Source organism: Protopterus annectens, chromosome 4.part0, assembly GCF_019279795.1.
Source record: "Protopterus annectens isolate FY-2018-M chromosome 4.part0, PAN1.0, whole genome shotgun sequence".
Classification (NCBI taxonomy): Eukaryota; Metazoa; Chordata; order Ceratodontiformes; family Protopteridae; genus Protopterus; species Protopterus annectens.
Genome location: NC_056733.1, coordinates 1669603481 through 1669622966, shown reverse-complemented (window position 1 = coordinate 1669622966; position 19486 = coordinate 1669603481).

Sequence of the window (19486 nt, the reverse complement as noted above, 5' to 3'; positions counted from 1 at the left end):
GTCCTACACATTGCTTACACCTCCTAAACTTGCCTTTGCAATGTTTAGCATTGCTTACATTAGACTTTGCATTATAATTCTTTTTTGGCATTGAGTTATTATTCATTACACCTTATATGTATGCCTGGTATCCATGATTCATGTGTACATACACTGTATGGGGTCCTTGCATTTTATTGGGGACTTCAACACTCTGTTGCAATTACACCTGACTTCTGGGCTTAGTGCTTTACTCCAGTTCATATATTTATGTTATGTAGTGGGTTAAGGCACATACGTCTGCATACTGATTCCTTTAACAGGTTCAGTTTGGTTTTACTATATTGAAGACTTGTTTGCTGATACCTCATTCTTTTGCACTTCTGTGATGGCTTACTGATGCTTATACTTACTGGTGCTTTATTCATTATGACACTGACACCTCACATGTGCATTTACTACAGTACTCCAGTTCATAAATATATGTTATTTAGTGGGTTATGCAACAAAAATATTGGTCATAACGTGCTTTGCCATGGAAAATGGAATGTGCTGCAGTGGGATTCAAACCGGGAATGCTTGTTCATAAGGCAAATGCTCTACCCACTACACTCTTGCGATGCTGCTTTTCTTGCATATATCTTCCTTGTTATCCTCTTCAGCCATTTAAGCTGCATTAACCGTAGCTAAGCGATGGGCACACCTGCGCACCTACGGTTAGCTTTAATCAGATTTAAAAAAAAAATGATACAGGTTTGTTCATTTTATTTGAGTTTACTTGTTATTGTACACCGGGGGAAATGTTGGTGGGGATATGCGGTCACCGATGAGTAGTCTCGCTCATTTCTTGGGCCTTTCTGCTGTTCTTCATTGTGGGGGCATGTATATTCTCAGAGCTCTGCTCTCAGACACACCCCCCTGCACTCTTACAGGCTCCATGTAAGATTAGGAGCTCAGGCAGTGCACCTCATTAATATGCATGGTGCGCTGCCATCCTTCTCCTAAACGTCCGCCTTCATGCAGGACTAAGCTAGTCCTGCACAGAGGAATAGCAAATCTGAGGGATGATATACCAGTATTTCAAATTACATAACTACATCTTAAACTGAATTCCTCTTAATACTTATTCTAAATTTGCCTTCACCCTTTCAGGTAAATCACTGATGCCTCACAGCTACACATAAACCATCAGTCTTATTATCACATGAAGAACCATTAAGCTTGAATGTTAATGAATGTCCTTGCTTACACTTTTGGACATATACTCACTCTCTGGGATATGGAATAGATTGCCATGAGTGGTAAGCCCAGGCATTAATGGTCATCTCCTTATTGTAACCCTCAAGTAGAAAGAATAAAGCAGAATGTGGGAACAATGACCTTTGATTGCTTTTAGCATGAGCTGTAAGACAAAGCAATTCAGAAAAATGTCTGTAATGAAGTCTTTCTCAATGCAAATGAAGCCGTCTCATTATTGCAAATTCCCCAATTGCATAAACCAAGCTACTTGCAGCATAGGCAGTTTAAGTTTCCACTGCCTTCAAATTCTGAATGAATCCCAGAGACGGTTTAATGTTCTGAAAACATGTGGTCATAGAAGTAAGCTGAGAATAATACAATAGACATTAGTAATCTATTTTCTGACATTTTGCATTTTTGTTAAATCAGAGTAAATAAATGGAGTTTATAGTATAGATGTGTGAGTGAGAAGTGGGCAAAAGATTAATCCGACAGTGCTACAGCCACGCATACTCTCTGTACTATGCTTATTTTTACTTTTCTTAAACATCACTAATTAGTATTTTGTTTCATAGAGCACAGTATGTCAAAATACTGTTTATGTTAATGCATACAATTCCGATCTGTGTGCAACCTGCTTAATCCCAGATATAGTCCTCTAGAAATAACATATTTTAAGTTTGTACAGAAAGTAGATGTAAATAATGTATGCTTTTCTACAAGGTATTGTGACAACATTTGTAAATATGTGCAGACTTTTACATATGATGACCTCACAAATGCAGGCTCGGCATGGGGAGTGGGGCAGAACAGCCTGCAGCTTCACATGCACTGTTTTTGTGCAAGTGATTTTTTTGCTGTGCCCTAAATGGGCAGAACAAGTAACGTCATGTACATCATTGAACATAATGTCAACTAGTTCAGCCCCCCCCCCCCACCAAATGCCCTCATGATTAGGCATGTTCCCATTACTGAGGATGAGTCTGCATTATAAGCAGAAACTATTATTATTATGATGATTATTTATTGTATTTATTTATTTATTTGTTTATTTATTTATTTACTTAGTCGTCTATTTTTTAAGATTTTTCATGGCCATAACAAGGAAAGAGACACAAGGAAGATGATCAGTCCTTACACAATGTTGCTAATAGGGTGTGAAACATTAAAGAGGTAGGAAATGGAATCCTGGTTAAAGGGTGGTGCTGGCAATGCCAGATTAAACACCATCTAAAAGTACCTCTAGCTATTAACTTTTACTTCTTTTAAAAAAATACTTTTTTTCTAGTCTCTAACCTGTAAATCTATGGACAGGATTCACGAAGGCTTGCACGGAGTGTAAGAGACGTGTAAGACTCCATGCAAGCCTCGCGATCCAGGAACAGCCCGAAACTCCGTGTAAGAGACCAGCTAAAATGTCTCTTACACGGACTGGGCGTGGATATGCTAAATACCTCACTTGCAGCTGAAAGGCATGCAAATGAGGTAGAGTAGCGATCCACGAAGCAGAAAGCAGCTCGTGTAAGAGTCGTTTTAGCTGCAGAAATGTACTCAGTTGACAACTGAGTGCGTATCTGCAAAAATCACAATGGAGCCATGTCAGCTCCAAATAAAGGGTGCATATGTGTCAGGCAGCATGCCAATGGCCAAATATGTGGCCATTGGCAAGGTACCCCGATGCAAATATGAAAAATAAATATTTTTTTTTTCGGCGATCGCCGATGTTTAAATGCAGGGCAGCCTCGCGCAAACAGGCTGCGTTGTATAAAACATAAAAATGAAGGTTATAAACCCATAAATGTGGGTTTTATGCAATACATGGATTTACAATGCAGGGACCAGCAGACCAAAAACAACATGGCCACCGTTTAGTGGTTGCTAAGGGGGAAGCAGAGTCTAAGACATGTAACTAAGCATTAGTAGGCAATCTGATGTAAATGAGTGTTAGGATACTGAATACCACTGTCACATAGCAAATGAGCACATTCTGAGTAGTGTAAGAGATACATAATGGGGAGGAATAGAGTAGGAGATAGGTGACATCACAGGGGGGAATGGTAGAAAGAAATGCAGTTCATTGGAGCTCAGTGTTACATGACAGATGTCAGACACAGATCATGGAAAGAGAAGTGCCACAAGATAAGCATGGGAAAGTCAAGAAATGGAAGGTGTACACTGTTACTTACACCAAAGTTTCTTGTTGGGCGTGCATGCGCACGTGTGCGCACCATGAGGCGCGGGTAGGACAGTGTGCTCGCGTGTAAGGCAGACTGAGCAGATGGGAGCGTGTTGGTAGACTTTTACGACTGTTTGCGCTAGTGTGCGCGCGTGTAGGGCAGAGTGAGCATGTGGGAGCCTGTTGGCAGACTTGTAAGGCTGTTTGCGCTGGTGTGCGCGCGTTTTAACCCGAATAAGCAGATTCTGAACTGTGTAAGCATGTGTGCACGCGTGTAAGCCACTGTGAGCGTGTTTCTGCTGGTATGCACGTTGCTCCCCCCTGAGGAAACAGAAAGGAAAAAGGAAGCAACAGAATTAGTAGGAAGCTAGCAGGGAATACTGCTGGAGCTAGCAGGTGAAAACAATTAGAAGCAGGCAATTACACAGGCAGAATAGTAGCTCAGCCAAGCACTTAAAACTCTGCAAACAGCAGTGCAGGATGTTTCTCTCAAGAGACACTGCAAGACAGGCGTAAGCTATTAGAAATGAAAACTGAAAAAGCTGAACTCAGAGCAGAAATGCTAGGGGCTGCCATAGCTGTCATAAGGAGACATAGGCGACTTGCTGAGGGTGGTGACAATGCAGATGGTGCCAGACAACCCACAGTGAGGAGACAGAGAAGAGTGTACAGGCCCAGGGTCACCTACCATGGGTTACATGAGCTGGAGATAGTAGAGTGCTATAGAGTGGACAGAGACCTCCTGCAGCAAATTGTCGAGCTGTGCAGGCCACGCCTCACACACAGAACCAAGAGAGGGGAACCCATCCCAGTGGAAACCAAGGTATGTGTTGGCCTAAGAATACTAGCAACAGGTACCTTCCAGAGACCAACTGGTGATATGATGGGGATATCACAGGCATCAGCCTCCAGGGTACTGCACCAGTTCCTGGATGCCATGTCAGCACATGTCGGTGATCATGTATATTTCCCCAATGCCCGTGAGGTATTGGCCAGCAATATGCATCACTTCCAGCAAATAGCGGAATACCCTGAGGTAGTGGGTGCAATAGACTGCACGCACATATGCATCAAATCACCAGCCGGTGAGCGGGGTAGGGCCTACATTAACCACAAGGGCTTCCCCTCCATCAACTGCCAAGTCGTGTGTGATGCCCAGGGCATAATAATGAATGTGTGTGCTGGCTGCCCTGGGAGCTACCATGATTCCCATATCTGGCATTTGACGCAGCTGTACCAGACATTTGCCAATGGGGACATCCCACACAGACACCTAGTGGGGGATGCAGGTTATGCACTGGAGCCGTGGCTGATGACACCCATCAGAAACACACACACACCTGAACAGGAACGCCATAATGAGGCACACGCACAAACACGTAATGTAATAGAGCGTGTGTTTGGGCTGCTCAAGTCACGGTTCTGGTGTCTGGACACATCTGGTGGAGCCTTGCAGTACTCTCCAAATACATGTACCCAAATTGTCATGGTATGTGCTATGCTACATAATATGATCTTGCGAAAACTACTGCAGCAGTACCAGCATAGGGCCGGGCCAAACAGCCCCCCACCATTGCCAAGGCCATCACAGGCAGAGCGTGACTCGGAGGAACAACAACCTGAGCCTGCCCCAGTAGGCAGAAGGAGGCATGCCCAGTATGCTCTGGCCTTGGCAAAGAGGCAACGCATAGCACATACACTGGCTCAGTAGGAACCCTGGGAATGATACGCCTCTCTGACTCACTCATATAATAACATGAATGCCTAAAATGACATAACCTTCTCTCAAACATGTACAGGGAGTGTAATATGTGCATCCAACAGAGGCAGCCCTGCAGCACCACCTGAGGCATGAATGCCATGTGTTAAGTAATGTAACACCATGTAGTATATGCACACTTGAGGACCCTGACTAACATCCTACCCTCGCCAAGCATGATGCCACAATATGATGATGGGATGATCAATTGCAATAATTGGCTGAAGTATTGCAGTCAGTCAAAGGGGATCCAATGTGTGCCAGCCTGGGATGACATGCTGAGCATGACATGATGCTCCACCTGCTATGGGTGGCGTGCACCTATCAGTCCAGGCCTCATGGATACTGGCAAAGCCTGTCATTACCCACAGCGTGCCCTGAATAGGTAAGGCTCAAAACACAAACCCACCTCCATAGGTACCACAAGGGATAAGAACCTAGATGTAATGCTACCCAATGCCAGAAGTCTAAACAGCAAGATGTGTGCAGTGTAAACTCACCCAGTATGGAGAATGTTGATATCTGTCCTGTAACAGAAAACTGGGTCAAGGCTCACAACAGCACCCTAACACTACCAGGTTACACCTCATACTGTGCTGTACAGCCTCAAAACATGGAGCAAGCTACAAAAGGAGGGTGACTAGCAATAATTGTCAAGGATAACCACACCCCCATGTTGGTACCACAACAAGAAGCAGCATGGACTAGCCATGGTCAAGTAACAGTGGCTAAAACTGCTTCCCAGTTTATAACCTGCTACAGTCTACCGTCCTAACACCAGGAACTGCACCTGGCCTATGTTGGAATACATGAATATATCAAGCCCCCCAAACCGCATTATATTGGTTGACTGAAAATACCCAGACATACAGTGGGAGCACTATACTAGCACTAACACTGTAGGAGAAAAGTTCCTAGAATCCATAAACCAAAATGCCCAGGAACAACGTACCACTCCCACAAGAGGGGTAAGCATACTGGATGTGATAATCAGCAACATGGGTACTGGATGGCAAGATGAGAAGTGTATCCCTCACTGATAAGACCAGACCATAGAGTAATCACACTGGATATACACATCCTGACCACAGTCCCTGGCCAGAAAACCACAGTGAAAAACATGTGTAAAGCATAAGTTGCACCCCTCCAAACTGATGTGGAATCCATTAAAGGCCCTGTGCAGGTGCAAAATATGGGCCACACCTCAGAACCTGTTATACAGGCATTCCATGAACACAGATAAACACTGCTGCAGAATCAAAACCACGACAGCCAGGAATGCTTGGATTATGCAATCACAAATAACAACAAGACACAATGCCATACACGCAGGCATCTGGCATGCTGGACTCCAGCCATTACCAAACCATGCAAGAGAATGAGGAAGCTACTACATGATAGAGCAAACATAAAAAGGGAAGTAATCACTGATCAGTAGTATGTCAATAAAATATGTCTACACATACAATCCACTAAGGCCAGCTACAACAAGTCGAATTTGTGAATCCTGAGGCAATGTTACACCTGCCCCAAGTACACAGACAACCCTCAACTCCCCCCAAGAAATACAAATATATGTGAGAGATGCAACCATTTATCCAATCCAGAGGCTGAGCTCCCTCAACTCAGTACTGTCAAAACTAGTCAGGAGGAGAAGGTAACCACACACACCACAAACCCAGTTCCACATAGACCTATCACAACTGCAAACCAAACACATAAACACAGAAAAACATTCCTGGAGGCCCTAATTACAAACACACCACACCAACAGAGGCCTCCAAAGCAGACCCCCAAGCAACCACAACCTCCAAACATAGCACATGCAACACATAGTACACAAAGCTGGTGTGCCAAACAGTTACAGGCTAGAAGGAGAAACAACATGCCTGATACAGTTGTAATAGGTGACTCTATAGGCAGACACACTGCTGTCCCACTCACCAGACTGAACAAGGGAAAGGTTACAGTAAGCTGCCTGTAGGCTGCTACAATAGGCCACATAACACAAGTACACAGGTCACCCCAAAGCAAGTAGAAATATGATGCAGTCATTGTCCATGCTGGTGTGAATGACCTGAGATGTACCTCCCTGGACTACATGAAAAGAGACATGGATGAGCTCTCTGAGTATGTACTCCAGGCCGGTATGACACTGCCCATTTGCAGCATCCTACCCTCACCAAGAATGATGCCACAGTACAAACACAGAATGATCAGTTTTAACAGGTGGCACAATTACTGCTGTCATTCCAAGAGGATCTAATGTCTGTCTGCTTGGGATGTCATGCATGACAAGCCATGCTGCTGTTCCAGGGATGGCTTGCACCTGTTACCCCTGGGCGTCTGGATATTGGATAAGGCTTTTTCCACCTCCATAGAGCCTTATGTAGGCAAGGCTGAAAAGACTAACCCACCACCCTAGAAAACATAAGTGGTAAGAAACATAAGGGTAATGCTGACCAATGCCAGACATGTAAACCGCAATATGCATGCTCCTGAGGACCTCCCCAGTATGGAGAACATTGATGTCTGTGCAGTGACAGAAACCTGCTGCAAGCCTACTGACAGCACACCAGCACTACCAGGTTATACCTCATATCATGCGTTATGGCCCCAAAACCTGGACCAACACATAAAAGGAGGGGGAGTATCCATATTCAGCACAGACACCCATACGTCCAGGTAACTGACAATGCACGAAGCATCGGAGACCACCCATGTGCACCTAACCATAGGCAAAACTGCTGTACAGTCTGTAGCATGCTACAGACCACACTCTCACACACAGGAACCCCACCCAGACGTCCTGAAGACACTGGACAGTATGAATGTCCCACCAAATACCAAACAAGGTACTCACAAATTACCACATAGGTGGTAAACCATTATGTATGGAAGGAGTAATTAGGGACCTAGGGACACAAGTGGACAGTAACCTGTTATGTAACACTCACATTGCCAATGTGGCTAGGAAGACTGTCTATATTGGACACCATATCATGAAATGATTCACATCTACGTCAACAGAGGTCATTGTGCCCCTGTACTGTGCTCTTATCAGACCCATAATCTAGTACAATGCCTCATTTGGGATGTACCTTACCTGACACCTGCAGCAGTTAGAAAGACCTCAAAGGTACCTCACCAAGAGGATAAAGGGTCTCAAATATATGTCATATGCTGCCTGGCTGTAGACACCCCAGCTGAATGCAGTCACATACTGCCTACACAGAGGCATTGTATGTCTGTTGTACAAGGCCATGTCCAACACAGGAGTAATGGACATGCTCCACCCCAGAAAACTCAAAGCCATTGGAGCTGTGAGAGTGAGAGATGTCAACCTCAACACATAATGAAATAGGATGTGCTGGAGGGACAGATACATAACCCAGAGGCTCCCCACACCCTGGAACAGAATCCCACTCCATGTTAGGCAGAGCCCCACACTGACACTCTACAACAGGAATATTGCCAAGTGGATGGATGATCGTAGATGTACACTGGGGTTCTTCACTGTGTCACGTCCAGACAGAGGCACAGTAAAGTAAATCATAAATGGCCATAATATTCACATAGCAAGGGGCGGTGAAAGACGCACACACTCTGGCTAGGCTTACAAATGCCCTAGGGTGAATAGCCTAGTATGAACCTATGAACCTATGAAGATACAAATTGTACAGGACACTAAGGATAATCTCAAGGCTTACTCAACTGATGGTGGGAACCGTGTTGGGAATTCACAGATATGCTCTGAATCACACAAATATTACAAACAACATACCAAACACACACACATATTGCCAACATACAGCCTGACAGGTGCAGTGCAACCCCCCCCCCAGAATGCAAAATATCTATCCCAGCAGACTGCTAACCCCCTGACATTGCAGATGCTGAGGTAACAGCCAGCATCTACAAAGCAAAACACACAGCAGCAATGGTATGAGATGGTGTCCTGGGCTGAGTCCAACATGGACTCCAAGAAGAATGGAATGCCAAATCACACTACTACTCAATGTCAACCTTACCACAGGATATGTACCCAAAGAGCAGTGTACAACAACAGTGGTCCTTCTCAACAAAGGTGTTGCCTGAATGGATACTGCAAACTACCACCCCAGAATCCTGACAAGCTTGGTCTGCACAGCTATGGAAAGGATCAGCATGTACCGCAGACATAAAGATATCGGGGACCTACTGACACTGGACCCTACCCAGTGTGGCTTTCTTAAGTGCAGATCCTGCCCCTAAACATGTTTGACTCATTTGAAACAGTCATTAAGGTCATTGATGAGGGCAATGTGGTCCACACAGCATAGCTGGACCTTGCAAATGCTTCCATACAATACCCTACATGTTCATTATAGATATGCTCACCAGTGTAAGTATAAACCCCTATGTCAGTAGAGGGGTAGCAAACCAGACCAAGGACAGAACTGACATGGTCAGACATGCTGCAGCCATGTCAGACTACAAACCAGATATAAGTGGCATCCCACAAGGCTTGGTCCTGGGACCTCCCTCGTTTGGTATATATGTCCCATAGGTACAGGCCAACATGGAAGGACTGTGTCTGAACATGTATGCAGAGGACTACAAACTGCCCACCATATCTGACCCTCCAGCTGACACAAGCATCCCACAAAAGGGCCACATAGAAACAGACAACTGGTGCCATAGCCATGTCAGCAAGCTAATTGCAGAAAAGTGTATAGTCAACCCCCGTGGATATACAGTAAGTGCCCAACAATTACCACATAGGTGTTAACCCATTACGTACCTAACATGTAATGAGAGACCTGGGGACACAAGGTGATAGATATCCTGCATTGGACAAACATGTGGCTGTAGTGTTCACAGAAACATACCATATACCCACCTAATCATGAAGGTTGTCAGATCTAGATAAGGGAGGTCATTGTGGCTCTGCAGTCATCCTTCATCAGCGTTACAATTGACTACAATAGCCCCTGTGGGATGTACCTCAGCAGACACCTCCATCAACTGTAAAGTCCCCAACAGTACCTCACCAGGAGTATCAAAGAGCTTGAACAGATGCCATGTGTTGCCTGATTAAACAAACTGCAGCTCCACACACTGCCATACTGCCCACCCAGAGGCAAGCTGTGCCTGATGTATAAAGCCATGTCCAAGCTGGAATCAATGAACATGCTGCACCTTGTACAATCTGAATGGCAGTGAGCTATGCACATGAGAGACCTGAACCCCAGCACTGACATACATAGGACAAGCTGTACTGCATGATCCATAACACATAGGTTTACCCTGGGTATCACTGTTATGTCACAGGTAGACGGAGGCACAGTATACTAACCATGACATATGTTATGGCAAACTCCACTTACAATGTGTGTCGAAGGACAAACACACTCTCCGACTAGCATTAGAAATGGCCTAGGACACATCGCTACTGTTTGCCAATGTACACCTATGTTGTGGAATACACAACCAATGTTGGACAAGCCTGGTATAAGTAGTTCATATCTGAACATAATGCAACATGGTCAGATGTGCACAACTGGCCCCTAACCAGGCTGTTGTGCTCACTATGGAAATGTAAAGCAGTGATAGGACTAAAGCCCAGTATACTGTCCACCACAGTGAAAGTACTGAACCAGTACACTATACGGTACTACAGTGTTAGGTCAGTATGAAAGGATGTTGACAACTGTATGCAAAGTATCCCATGCAAACCCTGCAGGCAGAGTATAATCCCTGTTGTGTTCAGACACAAAGCAGTTGGACAGTAACTACACAACATGACACACAACACACAACCATAAACTGGAGATATTGTTGAAGTACACACACATCCACAAATGTGGTGGGCTGCAGAGTTCAACATATGGAAAGCACACACTGGGAATGCATGCACACTTTGATAAATGAGACATATGTCAGACAACATGCCATGGGAAGGCTGAACTGGGCATGCTCACACACACAGGCCAAATCACAGTTTAGCAGTTGGCCACACATATCTGGTATGTGTACGTGTTATTCCAGGAACCAACCACAGTGCAGCAATCTGCCCAGTGCACACAGTTAAATGACTACAGAGACATACGTGATATAGTGGATCCCTCCCATATGCAAACATCTTCCACAGATACACACGTTGTTCATACAAACAGGGAATGCTATGGCAATAAAGACCTGCAAACAGTCTATCAGCAACAAATAATGTGCATCAGACAATTAAACATATGGTTGTAGAGGTCATCACTAGGCTGTTTGCCCTAGGGAATGGCAGCTTAGCCAGAGTGTGCTTGGTGTCTGCCTCCCCAGTACAGTAGGCTACTGTGTCACTGTAAAGTAGGTCATATAAGGCACCGTGTGAGGCTAGTGTGCTATGCCTCTGTCAAGCAGGGACACAGTGGAGATCCCAGGGTTTGAATGTGCTAAGCCACAGCCATGTTGTTGGTGTGTGCTGGAAGAGGGTTGCTGAGGACCTCTAACAGTAAGTGGGCATCAATAACAGACTGAGGGGAGTCTTATCTGCATTGTCTGGAAAATTTCACTGTCAACACTGTGTCGTGATGATTATGTGGGATCGAAGTGTCGTGCCGGTACTGATCAGAGATGTCCTCCCTCTGTGGGCTACTGCTCTGCAATGTATTAGCTCACTCTGTCTGTTGGACAGCTCATATATGGCTGGTGTACACCTGACAGGTGTCCTGTTGTGGAGCAGTCATGGGTATATTTGGGATAGCATGATCAATGCAAACCTTCCACATGCTCATAGAATGCAATTGTCAAGGATTAGGCAGAGTGGCCAGTATACTCCCCCAGCATGGGTCCTTTGAAGTCTTCCACCCCAGTCTTCACAAGTGTAAAGTCTGCTTGTGAAAAATACAGTTTGTTTGCAGTGACAACCTTGCCTGGGGGTGGGGATGGGATATGGGTGTCCAGGGAAAGGTGGGTATGGTCAGATATCAACAATGGTGGTCTACCTCTGGTGTGGAACAGTGAGTACCCATGTTGTAGATGGTCAGGTGCAATATGTATTCCCCCATGTGGCTGTGGTGAGTGGTTCTGCCATAGCACATGGACTCACAAATTGTAGTGGCTGTACGGTAATGTTGTAGAGCCCTGAGTAGTTCCCACACACAATATGCCTGCACCTGACGTTAACAACTGGAATGGTGTATGTGAACACCTGCATATCCTGGCACTGTTCCCATGGAAGCAAAGTGTGTGTCCTGGATGTGGGAGGGGTGTTCTGGACTGGTTGCGTTGTGTGTTACAGGTCCTGTGGTCATGAAGCATGGTATAGAACATAACCTGCCAGTGCGATGTGCATATCTGACCCTGAAGTAGGTGGCTGCAAATGCATATATATGCTATCCCCCACCTGACAGGTAGTACTAGATGTACATACCTCTGTAGAAATAATGATGGCAGCACCGTATAAATACTGCAGGTGCAGACCAGATGCCCAGTAATTTAGATAGCGTGCTCTGCTAATGCGTCTCACTCAAGTGTCATAATATAGTTAGGTAGGGGTTTGAACCCTGCAAATGCTCAGTGTGTGTGGGTGAGTGGGGTTGTTGTGTGTGCAAGTCTGTGTGAGGGAAATGTCCCTTTTGGCAACTGGGAAAACACACTACAGGATGCACATTCCCCTTTCTAAACACTGATGATGTCAGCACCCTATAAGTACAGCCGGAGAAGGGAAACCTCCCAGTAATGCGAATAGCGCGCTCTGCTAATGCGTCCATCTTGAGTGTCATAACATAGTTAGGTAGGGGTTTGAATCCTGCAAATGCCCAGTGTGTGTGGAGGGGGGTTAGTGTGTGTGCAAGTCTGTATGAAAGGAATGTCCCTTTTGGCAACTAGGAGAACACACTATAGGATGCACATTCCCCTGTCTAAACACTGATGATGTCAGCACCCTATAAGTACAGCTGGAGAAGGGAAACCTCCCAGTAATTCAAATAGCGTGCTTTGCTAATGCGTCTCTCTCAAGTGTCATAACATAGTAAGGTAGGGGTTTGAATCCTGCAAATGGCAAGTGTGTGTGTTTGGATGAGGGGAGTTTGTGTGTGAGCAATTCTGTATGAAAGGTATGTGCTTTTTGGCAATAAGGAGAACACACTACATGATGCACATTACCCTTTCCAAACACTGATGATGTCAGCACCCTATAAGTACAGCCGGAGAAGAGGGACCTCCCAATAATTCGAATAGTGCGCTTCGCTAACGCGTCTCTCTCACGTATCATAACATACAAATGGCAAGTGTGTGTGTGTGTGGGGGGTAGGGTGTGTGTAATTGTAAGTGTGAGAAAACAGTTCCTTTTGGCAACTACTACAATACACCAGATGCTGCATATTCCCCCAGTAAACTCAGGTGATGTCACCACACTATCAGTACAGCCAAACAGGGCTAATCGCCCAGTAATGCAAATAGTGCGCTCCGCTAATGGGTCTATTACTACTGTCAGAGCACAGATAGGTATGTTTCTGAAACCCACAACTGCCACGTGTGTTTGTGTCACACAAAATGCCGAAGTGTGGGTTGTTGTTCATAACAATGCATGACATTACTTAAACCAGCAATGGCAATGCACACATGATGTATGTGTGTGACACATACACATATATACCTGTGACCTTCAATAGTTACCATGTCTGACACGTGCCTCAAGTGAATAAATGGTATTTGCACTGCATAACATTATGACTGTGTGTTACTGTGCAGGGGCTGCATGCGGTATGTGTATATGCAGTGTGAGTTGTATATGGTATCATCCTAACAGCGGGGGATACACATCTGGTCTGGGCCATATAGTCTACATGTAGTCGATGAACAGGTGCTGCATGTTCCCACCTGTTGTGGGAGTGGTAACATGTTGTTCCACTGAAATTTAGTGACTACATGCTGGGAACCTTTCAGCTAGTGTGTTGTAGCTACAGTAATGCTCACACACAATGTTCGGCTGGATGCAGTCCAGCCATATAACGACATATCTAGAGACCATCATATTCCCAGTGTTGTTAGGGAGGACAGGTGGGTTTCCTGTGTATGGGAGGGTTGTGTGTGCCAGGCTATGAACCAGAAGGCAGTCCAACACACTGTTAGCTGCACATGGATAGGCCCTGATGCTTTGTGCTGTGCCAACAACCTGGAGGTGTGTGTATCTGTGGTGCCTTGAGATACCTCCCCCCTGTTCATGTGTGGTACATGTGTAGGGGACGACAGGCATGGTATGAGGTATAACCTGGCAGTGATGGGTTGCACCTGTGAGCCGTGAATCAGGAATCTGTTACTGCACAGATGTTGCAGTTTACCATGCTGAGGACAGTGTCCAGTGCATGCATCTTACGGTGTACACTGCTGGTGTTGTGTAGCATTACTGTTAGTGTCCTGTCCCATGTGATACCCACAGAGGTGGCTATGTAATCTGTGCCCTGCAGCAAAAGGCACTATGTGTGTATCAAGAGGCTTCGCCAATATACAATGGCCCATGGGTGACACGTGCAAGCTGCCCCTCGTAAATCATTGTGGCTTCCCTAGCATGGAAGCACACGCTGACAGCCATTGGATACCCTATGAATGACATTGGAGATTGAGCAGAATGTAGACATAGAACACCCTCCCTACATATTGTGGTAGCATTCCTGGTGAGGGTATGATGGCAACCAAGGTCAGTCTCATACCAGCCCGTGCCACATGCTGAGAGAGCCCTTCTATGTTCCCTATCATGTAGTCCAGGGAGGTACGTCTCAGGTCATCCATAGTGGCATGGACAATGACTGAGTCATATGTGTCCATGCCTCTGACTGACCTGTATGCATGTGTTATGTGGTGGACCATAGTGCCCCACGGGCATATCACTGTGTCCTTCACCATGTACAGCCTGTTGAGTGGGACCCCACTGCACTGGCCAAGAGAGGTACCTGACACATCTGTAGCAGGTGTGTTGTGTAGCCCTACAGGCTGTGAGTGTTTGACACACAGGATGTGTGTGCCATGTGTGGCATGTGCTCTGTTCCGACTTAACATATGCCTGTGTGCCAGCTGCGGAGGTGTGTGATGCTCAGGCAGGATGCTATTCTGAGGCTCCAAGTATGCCCCAGTGTGTTCATGTGTTTGGATTGCTGTCAGTGCAGGTCTATGTCAGACTGGTATTGTAGTCACTGTAGTATGTCATGCCACCTGACAGGGTATGGCAGCACTGGGTTCAGAGTGCTCAGTCCCCAGATTGGCTATGAGGTTGCATCTCACACATGTGTTGTACGTTCCTGGCCAAGGGAGAGGGTTGACTGCATACATGTGGCAGCTGTTAACTTGCCACATGACTCACATATACCACAACTGGACCATAGAGGTGATTCACAGGTTACCTTTGCACATGCTACCATAGTAGTGTGATTGCCATGGTGATTACCAACACATAGGGCCAATGGGGAACAACATGCTGCAGGTGAGTATGTATGGGTGTACTGCTACTGATTTCATAGTGCTGGCATTTATGACTGCACACGTGGGCAAATGCCAGGTAAGTCATATGCAATGTGTCACAGGCAACGTACATGCGAACAGGACAGACAGTGACGTTCTGTCAAGTGAGACACTGACATACGTATAGTACGCTATGCAGATGTCACTAGGAATCCACAGAAGCTCTGTAAATCTGCATTGCAGGTGGAATCAGTGTTCCAGGGAACCTCAAGCAAACATGCATGCAAACAAAGCTACAGTAAGCAGGGCTGGAAGTAGTCCATTGTACAACAAAGAAGGGGTACCACTTTCAGTAGGTAACAATGCAAATATGCAGGCACTATAAAAATGCACAGCTCAGATGTCCATGGTAAAGCTGATATTATTTAATATTTAATTTAATTTAAATTAAATTGGTACTGCACACATATCAACATGCACAAACATCCACATTGCATAGTCTTTGTGGGCAACATGCCACCATTAGTGTACATGTCCATCATTGCATATCACTACTTGCATTACCTTCTCCCCTGTGCTACCTATGTATGTGGCTATCTGTTGACATCCTTACGCAATGCAATAATGTGCAGCTGTTACACTATGGTACTTACTATGGGTGTAGATAACAATTCAGGACAGTCATACAGTTACTGCATCAGGCATGCTGGGATATACACACAATCATATCAGCACACTGTACTGTTACCAACATGATACTAGTAATACACTTCTATGTAGTCACCCTGTGCATCAGCAACATGTTAACCTGTTCCTGCACTGATGTTGGAGATTGCAGGAGGTGGCACAGTTTCATCATATGCACAGGGTGTGAACTAGGTATGCCTGAGTCTGCCACTGATACCACCAATTGACAAGTATGTGTATGTGTGTTGGTGAGGGACAGCAGTACAGGGTGGGGCACTGTTGGTGCAGTGTGTGCGTGTATGTGGTAGCCCTAGGTGTTAACATTTCGCATGTGTGTATGCATGCACACAGTTCCACCTCATGGCTACCATATACTGGAGATTGTGGACAGCCACAGACTGCACCTGGCAGGTCATACAGATCAGTGTCTGTGGCCATGGCCACGGTACCTGTGCCTGGCAGGGGTGCTACGGACCATATCCGGTACTAAGCCAGACTGGGTACTGTCATCAGAAGCGGGTGTTCATTGACTGGACACAGGTCCCTGTTGGGACTGTCCAGAGCCACGTGCACATGGTCTCCTGGGGCGGTCTGATGACAGCACAGACCCAGCATTGCTGGAGCTGCTGCTGGCACTATGGTGGCGTCTGCGGGCCTGTTGTCGTCCGCGCTGACTGCCAGCTGCTGCTGTTGCTGGCATGCGGCCACGTCGATGCCGCAACCACCCACCATTGCCCTGGCTCATGGACATGTAGTTGTGGAACTGCTGTAATATGTCCCCACAACGTCTGTCTATGACATCGGTGAAATTACGGATAGCATCCGCGATGTCACGCATACTGTCAGTCATGGATGTGTGACATGATCTCAGCTCCCTCAGACCCTGTCTGGTATACCTTTCCATACGTGACTGTGCCTGCATGACAGCCCGAAACATAGCTGAGGTTGACAGACCTCTTTGGGTACATCTGCCAGAGGCAGTACGCCCAGGGATGCTCCCATGAGAACCCATGGGCAACTGTCTGTGTGGTACCATCTCAGGACCCTGCCCATGGCTGCTGTGTGGGGAAGCATGTGCCACAGACACCACATTACCCTGGCCAATGCCCACTGTATCCTGTCCATCATCTAGGGACATTGGTGACATAGGATGTACTGGCAGGATGACTGTGCGCAATGATGGGGTTGACAGCTGTGTACTGTCAATTGGCTGACCAATGACGGACCCTGACACACCTTCCTGTGCCATTACACAGATATCATCATTATCAGTACCTGTGGCACCAGATTCAGGTTCCCTGCTGCAGGACACCAGAGCAGCACCAGAACCTGTGGGAGGAAGACAGGAAACACAGTTTACAATGTCTACACAATGTTGCCAGTGATGCACACATGCACACATGCACACGTGGACACATGCACACATGCACACGTGCACACATGCACACGTGGACACATGCACATGTGCACACGTGGGCACACGCACACATGCACACCCTGCAGTATACACACAGAGCACTACTGAGTTACACTATTATTACTAGCACTATCAGGACTATTATAGGTATTGTTAAAACACACTCACCAGCATGGATGGGCTGCCTTGCTATAACACTGGAGGGACCTGCAGAAATGAGGGGATTAATGTCAGTGGGCACAACTGTGCCATTTATACTGCGTATGATACAGTTCAGTAGTACAACAGTTGCCTTTCACATGTCAGCTGCTGATATTGGCAATATCACACCTGCACAATTACATACTATGTTGACAGCTACATACCAAGGACACACCTTACACATGCATAAACTAACAGTGTACAGTACAGTCAAGTGTGCATATGGCATATTACCTGCACGCTCCATGTCGTGTTGCTGTGTGTCTCCAGCCTCCATCATATTGCAGGTGTGTTGCTGTTGATGTTCCTGGGCTGGAGCCACAACACTTAGGAGTAGCCCCTCCAGTCTGGTGAGGGGGGGATGTGTGGCCACCCCACCTCCTGTGGCGACTTGTTGCCTTTGGATATCCGACGCACGCTGATGGACATTTCTGATTAAATCACTGCAGTGATGTCGTACCTGCTCATATGTCCTATTATGCATGCCAATGTCATTTACCCTACGGACAAGGTCTTGCCACAGTGCAGCCCTCTCCTGCTGATTCTGGCTGGTGCGGGATAACAGTATGTCATAATCCCGCACCAGTCTCTGGTGTATCTCTTCATCTTCTGCAACAGAGTAGGCAGGATTTCGCTGATGCGCCATGTCCCTGAAAGAGAACACAAACAGAATATCAGCAAACTATGTCAGCAAAATATGGCACACATACTATACATGATACTCAACTGTAGTGATATACTACTACTCCCATATGTAGCACGTGTGTGTCTTATGGTGGATACACATGTACATGGCCAGATATCAGTACTCAGCCGACACCTGTGCAACAATACCTGCCACATTCCATACAACATAGTACCAAGCCCCATCAGTCAGCACACTGAGACAGGTCCAATGCACCACCTCACTCTGGGGGTTCATAACAAGGTACTGTATGTGGAACGTCATCCACTAGTGTGATCTGGACACAAAATAATCGGCCTGGTTATACATATCCCACCACCACCACCAGCACAGTAGACCACTTTGAAATATATGTGAATAGACAGATTTTCACTTGATAGGACTGAGATGGTATCCATGCAGCCCACTGGGCCAGTGGAAGCCACAACCCACAATGTTGACCCCTTTGAAAATGCTTCCCACGGACATCCCCAAGAATGCATGGCACATGCACACACAATTCTAACCCAGACCCTATGCACAAAGGTTAAGCATCCAGTCTGGTGGACCCCAGCCAAAGACACATTGTATAATGATAGAAGGAGGCTACTGCAGGACAGAGCAGAATCACATAAAGGGAAGGCATCTGTGGTCGGCACTAGTAATAAGCTAACTTCTCTCATAACAACATCCAAGGCCAACTCTGAGAGAGAAATGGCCAAGGACACTAAAGATAACCACAAGGCCTTCTTCAGTTTTGTTAGAAACATGGACCAAAAGCCTCAGATATGCTCAGAGTTAGTACACAACTACATAAAATTCACTGAACCCACAGATATTGGCAACATTCTGGCAGACAGGTTCGGTGCAAATATCCCCCCCTCCCTCTCCCCCAAAAGAAGACATACTTATCACAGCTGAATGTAACCTCCC